We start from the raw sequence: 8,610 nt of genomic DNA, 5'->3' as shown, positions 1-8,610 counted from the left end.
TTGTATATTTGTATTGCGGTGCACAACTTTCTGAAAATGCTTTGAAAAACGTTTATTTATACATTTACCCAACTTTTTTCCTTAAAAGAAAAACTTGGCGATGACATGCTTCAACAAAGATGGCCCTTTTAACGATTTTGAATTGTGTTAATTCAACATCATGTGCAATTTTTTTGAATTCACAGTAGCCTGCTCTTGGCAAATGGCAGATATTTTTTTTTTATGTTTTTATAGATCCAGTGCACAAAAATAAATTATGTTTGTAAAATAAAAAATGTACCTAATGTGATTTTAAATGTTATATTTTAACAAAAAGTCGTACCGTAAAATATAAAATGTTACATATAGACTACATAGCCTAAATAAAATATGAAAATTAGCTAAAAAGTCCAGTGCACTTTACGTGTGCAGAACAGCTGGCCTCACAGCTATAAGCAAATCGACTCCTACACAGATATTTAAAAAAAAAAAGCTTATAGGCTACTGCATAAAAACGGTCACTATTGAGGCTGTGAGAGGAGAGGAAGACCTCCCAAGTGGTCAGGGCGTGCGTGTCATTTCAAGCGAGTCCTCTAACACTCCATTTATCCCTGCGAGCATGAGGCGACTGCTCTGTTTTGTCGGTGATAAACATTTAAAACCTTTAAACGAGAGCATAAATCCAGATGGGGGAAACATGACATGAAAACGGCTATATTTTCAAAAACCAAAAATCTTAACAGGCGACGAAATAATGGTTCATTACGTGCTTCTTTTAAAATATGTTAAAATTGAGCAAGCCTGAAATGTGCAAATAAATTCGGGTGCAGTCTTCGGGAATTTGAGACCAATGAGGTAGAAATGCAAAAGGTCACACTCTGCATTATAGTGTTCAGTGATACATAGCCTAAAGTTAGATTAAGTGTAGTTATAATAACCGTGTTACTTAATAGGCTACAACGCAGTTATTGTTGTGAAGATGTAACTGCATATTATTCGAGCAATAATAGGCTATATACGTAACAGAGATTCTGTATTGGCAATGTTGCTTTTAAAGTTGAATTTACAGTTTATGGACGTGGTTGTGGATTTAGACCTATAAGTCCAGACGGTGAAGATTTTATATGTTCATCTTCTCACGTTCCCTGTTGGTTGTGTGAGGAGATGGCGATCAAACCATTAACGGTAGGCCTCACATTACCATCTATTAAGCCTAATAGTATTGTTTTTTCAACTAAGCGTCTAGGATTGACATTGCCTGACCCTCACCAAATACGTTTTTTTTTTTACAATTATTTTTCTTATCCCCTTCATTTAAATGGAAGCCATATAAATGGTAGTGCAATACATCTTCAGTGAAAAATAAACAGACTTCGTTCATCACAGACACAGATTATTCAGTGTTAACCTTTTAAACTGGAAAATTAAACAAAATTAATACAGGTCTATTCGCACAAATGGCATAGAGGAGCCTAGTTGGAATAGACTGTCATCGTTTGATACTCAAGCTCGAATAACTTCACTACTCGCCGTGATGATGCCAGTCAAACTAACAACTAAAGTGACATTAGTGCTGAAAATAAATAATGTTGAGCTTTTATGACAAAGAGAATGTGATATTTGCTTGTGAAAGTGAAATTAGTGCTGAAAATAAATAATCTTGAGTTTTTATGACAAAGAGACTTGATTGTGTTTCTATAAAAATGTGAATGAAATATACAAAACACGACCTTGAACTTGTCTTGGCAATTTTATTTCGCTTTGTTGAATCCAACCGTTCACTAAACCAGTGGCCTGCTGTTGACGTTTAAATTAAATCAATGCAATCACTCATGTAAAATGTTAACGTGTTTTTATAATAATAATAATAATTAAAACACCGTATAATTTAATTCAATGTCAAATCTACGCAAATTAATAACTCTATAAAGAGTAGCCTATAATATGATGTGCTCTCAGGAAATGTTTCTTTTCAGTAGTCCTATAACATGCATTTAGAAAAACGAAATCCACCGTCGAGAACAAAGAGAAAAGTTCAGGTAGACGTCAGTCAGAAGACACCTACATTATTGCCCAGGGGCCGAAGCTGTCATTATATGACGCTAGCAATAGGTCGATGCTCTATAAAGACACCTTAAGCTCCCTACTTTTGTGCTTCTAACAAGAAGGAAATAGTGAATCGACTCCTTGTTTTTTCTTTTTTTACAGAATAAAATAGTTAACTGCGTGCCACATGCCTTTGTATTAAATGAAATTGTGCACTGCAAAATGCAAGCACAACATTGTTGCGGTTTTTCACTGACTGGTTGCATTTATTCAATGGATAGGACTATAAATAATGGGATTTAAGAATTGTTGCTCGCAATTGTATTGAAATATTGATGCTTCCCCAATAATGATATTAAGGTCACGTATTGAAATGAATGCATATGAAATACGTAGGCCTAATGAATAACTGCATCACAAAAGTGTGACACAAATAAATCACAAAAATCAGTTTTCAGTCATTTGCGGAGTATGAAAATCCATTCATGAAGATTCAAAGAGATGGGCAAGAGCTAAAACTAGCATTCCAGCATTAACATCGGTGAACCAGTTTCCCTCGGTTTCCCAGTCATGAAAACATCTGTACCGTACACACTACAGACCTTAAATATGCAACAACTTACAGTAAAAATAACCTCATGGCATGTGGCAAAATACAAGCGTTCAGTCACTGCTTGTGGCTGATTCAGTGAAGAATGAGCTGAGAGTACGGTGCCGGTGCCGGTGCCCAACTGAAACGTGCGACTTTTGGGAAGAGTCTTCGAAGTGGCAGTGGAAAGACAGCAAACTCATGAATCAATAATGAAGAACAGATCAGGGTGTAACCATGGAATCAGTGCTACCATGGCAACCCCAGGTTCTCCTGTCACTCAGGGGCCCCTCAGGGCAGTAGAGGTTCCTCTCCCATCCATCTTGGGCAGTAATGGAGAGTTTCTGGAGCAGTCTGTGGCTGACTGTGTTAAACCACAGTGATGACAGCTAGTCTATCTGCTCTCCTGCTCTGAGCTTCCCTTCTTTCTCTGTATATTTATTATCACATTTATTTTTCTCTCTCTTTCTGTTAAACCCCCTAAGATAGCCTATCTCATCATGCATTCCAGTTTTACAACTGGTGCCCTCTATTTTAGACCACAAACACTTTCCCGCTAGATCATATTGAATATGCATTTTCAGTTTGTGTTCCCCTTCACATTCAAAGTTAATGGCTTCTGAAAATACAGCGTCACTACCAAATTATTATTAAATGTATTTATAAAAAACGATTTCTTAACTGAGCAAGTATCCCCTAAGATGTGGGATTTGCATTGACGCTAACTTTGTGCTTATGTTCTGCATGACGTTCAAAATATTAGTAAATTTCATGGACGGAAAATGTTTGTTCTTTTAAAATACTGAACCTAAATTAACTAGGCTAACTGATTTTGTGCAGAGCTTTATATTTATTTAACGTAGGCTACTTTCTTAATTTTGCGACTCGGGGTGCAAGTTTCAGGGGTCATCGGAGACAGAGGCCCTGTGACTGAACCTGATAAATGATAAGGATATTAAGCACGACATTCGACATTCACCTTCCTGGAGTGCATTTAGGGAAGCTGCGCTTTTGGGACATTCGCCAAACCCCTGTGCATCGTCAGTCTCTTAAAAATGCGTAGCTATGAATAAAGAAAAACGATTTCACGTGGTATTGATACGCAAAAATGGACTTTGGCGTGCATATGATGTGTTTGGCGTGCATATATTAGGCCTACGCAGTTTTCGCGTGCATTTGATACGAAATTTGTTGGCGTGCACAGGTTCAGCGTATAATACGCGTTTATACCACAAGACTAATCCTACCCATAGCTTAGCATATGCACGCCAAAGTCCATTTTTACGTATCCATACCACGAGTATTTGGTTTTATTTGGCGTACTGTTTATACTCACTATCCTGAGATCGGGTTAGTTCATCAGCCCGTTAAACTCTATAAATTTAATTAATACAAAAATCATATAACTTCCTTGAATATGTTTCATTTATTTGCCTATTTATTATTTTGTTCCATTTGTTGTCTGTTAATTATTTTTTTCTACATGTATTTAGCATTACTGCTATCACTTGGCAAACTAAAACTACTGATGTCACAGTCACAATTTATCCACTGCATTACAATTTTACATACATATTTCTCTATTTAAATTGTCTGTTTGATGTGCTATTGTATAGGCTACATATAATTTATCTATTTTATTAGTTTTTTTTTTTTAACTAATTTTTATTTATTTATTTATTACTGTGTCTTGCTGTTGTTCTGTGCAATGAAAGCCTATTTTGTAACCAAAACAAATTCCCTGATTGTTTAAACAGGCATTAAATCTCATTCTGGTGTAATTTTGCGTTTGTCCTGCAGGTGACTGCACAGATCTCTTCGCGATGCTCTTAACACTGGTCTACATGACTGCTCCAGAAAACCTTCGAGTGGGCTTGATAGTTCTTTGTGAAAACGTGAAAAAGTTATTTGATCATATTAAAACGGAGTCGGTACGGGGCACCAAAACATTGTCTTTCAGTATTATGTATTTGCCTTTCTTTTCTTTTATTTACAGAAAATGGATGTAAATTTGAATAAAAAATAAAACATTTTGGCTCAGGGGGGAAAAATCCTGTAAAACATATATATTTTCCTTTCTCCGACAAATAAACTTTTATCAAAAAAAAAAATAATCTGGGGTCAAAAGGGTTTGATCTAATTCAGACATCATTGTAAACATTAAAACATAAGCAATAAGGCACAATTCAATGTTTCTTTCAATTTTCACATTGCTGAATGAGCTGGAATAGCTACTGAAAAAAGTTTTTTTTTTTTTTTTAACCACTATAAAGTGTAACTAAATTGTTTGCCATAGTTGCTGTTCCCACTCATGCACGCTTATTGATTTAGGAAGTGGGTGGCAGATTGATTTGGGACTGAGCGGCCCCATGTTTATTGGGCACACAATCCACAGGTCTGCTGGTATTAGGACTTCTCACGGGTGGCCAGACCACTGATACACCACACCCACTGCTTTCAGTGCTTGCAGCAGAATGGTTTTGATCACGGTCAAAGGAAAACGCAACACCTTGATTCCATGATGCTGGTGAGTGTGGTCAGCATTTAGGACACACAATTCAGGGATTTTTAACTTCAAAGTGTAATACTCAATCTGATTATTTCAGACTAAATGTCACTGAAGTGAATTCATGATAGCCTTTGCAATATAGGCTGTCTTAAAATAAGTTTTAAATGTAAAAAATTTTTTTTCTTAAGATTCAACTTATTTCTACACAAATGTTTAGATCATTGTTTTGTGCAGAACTACCTATTTTACATACCCTGCTCATCACTGCTCTATCCATTTCATTTAATCTGTTTGATTTTTCAGTTTTGTACGGAGAGTTTCAAGCCTAAGCCTCCTGCAGGGTCACCGGATCCATACCCCTGAAGCCCTGACTGATCCTGGCAGTGGAAGGAAGCAACTGTTTTCAATTGTTCTTTTTTTCTCTCTCCATTTGTCTTTATTATTAAGAATATTATTAGGGGGAGACCGTGGAGTATTGTAACATGGGGTTAGTTGTAACACTGTCAGTTTGACTATGGTGATGTCATCCATATCATACACTCACATCTCCATTTTGAACTAACAGGAGAAGAGGTGTCCCTGTAAGCAAGATTGTGATTGTGATTTTATCACCAAAAAGGTGATTTTTAAGTTAGAAACTATTTTTTTAAAACTTCAAACCCACATGCTAAAATCTGTTTGAACTGCCACCCTCTGAAAAAATGCTATGGGTCCATTAAAACACGCACCACAAGATTCATGAACAGTTTTTATCCAAACTTTTATCCAAAAGCTGCTACTCTACTGAACTCTGAGATTAAAAAACACACTACAACACATTCTTGATATTCAAGAGCATGCATTAATGACAATAACATCTGTGCACTTTACTTTATATTTATCACTTATTTATATTTTTCTTTTGCTGTATATGTTGGAAAGTCTATACTTTCGTTGTATGTCTATTTACAATGACAATAAAAGATGAATTGAACTGAATTGAATTAAAAGAGTTAGCTATGGCTGCTTGGGGTGGTGATAGTTGTAACATTTCATTAAAAATTATAGGAACACTGGAAAAAGGGCAAAAAAAAAAAAAACTGGTGTCTGGGAAGGGACAAAATAATAAAACAAGCAAAAAGCCCAAGTCCAATGACCAAGAGTGTTATGATTCGTCTGATGATGAGAATTTCATTGTGTGCAACAGCATGGAAACTCTATCAAAAGAAGTGGGACAAGTGTGTTTCTTGTCAAACCCTGCACCCCAGGGGCAGCCATTGTCACAACTGTGAGACTGACTGAACCTTTATGAGATATGCACACACACACACACACACACACACACATAAATGTGTTATATTGTTAAGTTTAAAGTTCCAACACACATACACCCACACTCAAACTGTATTATACTACACACACAGAGAGAGAGAGAGACTGACACACACAGAAATTTGTTATAGTTTTAAGTGTAAAGTTTCGATGGAAATACCCCCCCCCCCCCACACACACACACAAATTTGATATATTGTTAAAATGAAAGTTCTGACAAACTACAACACACACACAGCAATTTGTTAGTCTTGAGTTTGAAGTTCCAACATTTATTTTTTGTTAGTTTAAATTGTTATTTTTTGTTCTGCAATAAAGTTCTTGCATCAGCTGGAAAGTGTAGATATTTTTTTCACCAGATTACCTCTTGTTGTTACATCTATCCCCAGCTAGTGTTACAGCAGGGTTGTTAGGTTGTTACAACGGAACTCTTTGTATTTGACAAAAACTCACATAATCTGTGATTGTGTATTACAAGTTCAAATGAGTTTTTATTTCTAGTAGACAAATGTGGTTACAATGTATCAAAGTTTGATAGGTCTAGCAGGAACAGCCCTCAAACAAACAGTTTTACCATCATCCCCGGTCTCCACCTATTATTCCATGTATTTTATGAATTATCATAGAATAATAGATCAAATCAAATAATAGCAAAAACATGCATGAAATCAAATCATTCATAAAATAAACGTAAATAAAATATAAAGCATCCTGATTCACTGTGTAATTTATATGTAATGGTTGTACTGCAATGCACTTCGATTCTGCTTTGGATTTAGATTCTTTTGGGAAAATATATATTACCTACTATTCGATTATAACAATTTTATGATGATATTGGTAGGCTGAAAAGAAAAGAAAAGCAAAGCAAAGAAAAGAAAAGACCTGTGGTTAAAGTTCTGTTTAAAAGGGATGGCTGTTATGACACTGATCTCAGCGCGATTAGAGCTCAGCTCTAGTGTGATTAGAGCTGGCCAAAAGTATATATATATATATATATATATATTTTTTTTTTTTTTTTTTTTTTTTCGTATTGAAAACTATGAAAGCACGTGTCCGGCACTGAAAAAAAATGAGCTTAAGAATTGAAATATAACACTTTTTTCCCTCTCACTCAGAACTGCGTTGATATAAAATCACAGAAATAAACAAATATGTGACAAATAAACTCAGAATTGTGAGAGCCTTATTTTATTCAGTGGAGGAAACCATGCTCATGATGGAATATCAAAATAGTTTCTGTTCTCCAGTCTCTACATGTTTTGAATTAGTATGAATAAAATAAAATAAAATAAATAAATAAATAAACAGAATCGGGTCATATTGTGTCTATGCATGCATAACAGTGTCAATGCCCATACATATTTTGAAACCACTGATTAGTTTTTGTCCGGAATAAACTGCAGAATATAGATGTTTTTTAGCAATAGCGTTCAGCAAATATGATAAAGAAAATAGGGTAAGCGCGCCACCTTGTGGTCATTGCGAGTTATAGTACAAGTCCAGTGACGGGAAAAAAGGCTTTCAAAAGCGTCATAAGGTAAGTGTCAAGTAAACACATTCGTAAATTAACTTAATCTTTGAACAGTCCGTAAGTACAATTCGTACAATTTTAATAGACAAAACAAGACGATATCCTTGCATTGATAGCCACTGTTCGAGACAGGCTCTAAAAAGATATTTGGCGGTCTTCAAAAGCCACGTAATACTACACGAATAAATGACTAATTACAATATAAAGGAATATATTATAAAAAAAAAAAAAAAAAAAAAAAAAAATAGGCTACATATCTCCAGAACTATGTCTGTCCTTGTTTGACACTAGTGGTCTTTGAATCTCCAATTAAGACGCTGCCAACATCCAGCCAGTAACTTTTCAAATATGCAAAGCAAATTAATATATAGCAAATACAAAGGTAAGCATCCAACAACAAACTGCAGATCCGTGACACGCACACACATGTGGTTTATATAATGTACGATCTGTACTTTCATACACATTAGGTTTTTAAGCAATTTGTCCTTTAAGCCGTTCACGTTACACACAACATTACACATATTTGTGTCCCAATATAAACCATAAACCTGCACACACACACACACATTTTCTTCTAATATCTTCTATCATATAGGCTAAGTAATATCCAGTAAAATAATAAGAACAAAAAGGTATACC

Source organism: Carassius gibelio, chromosome A1 (assembly GCF_023724105.1).
Source record: "Carassius gibelio isolate Cgi1373 ecotype wild population from Czech Republic chromosome A1, carGib1.2-hapl.c, whole genome shotgun sequence".
NCBI classification, from domain to species: Eukaryota; Metazoa; Chordata; class Actinopteri; order Cypriniformes; family Cyprinidae; genus Carassius; species Carassius gibelio.
This window is presented reverse-complemented; position numbering follows the sequence as displayed.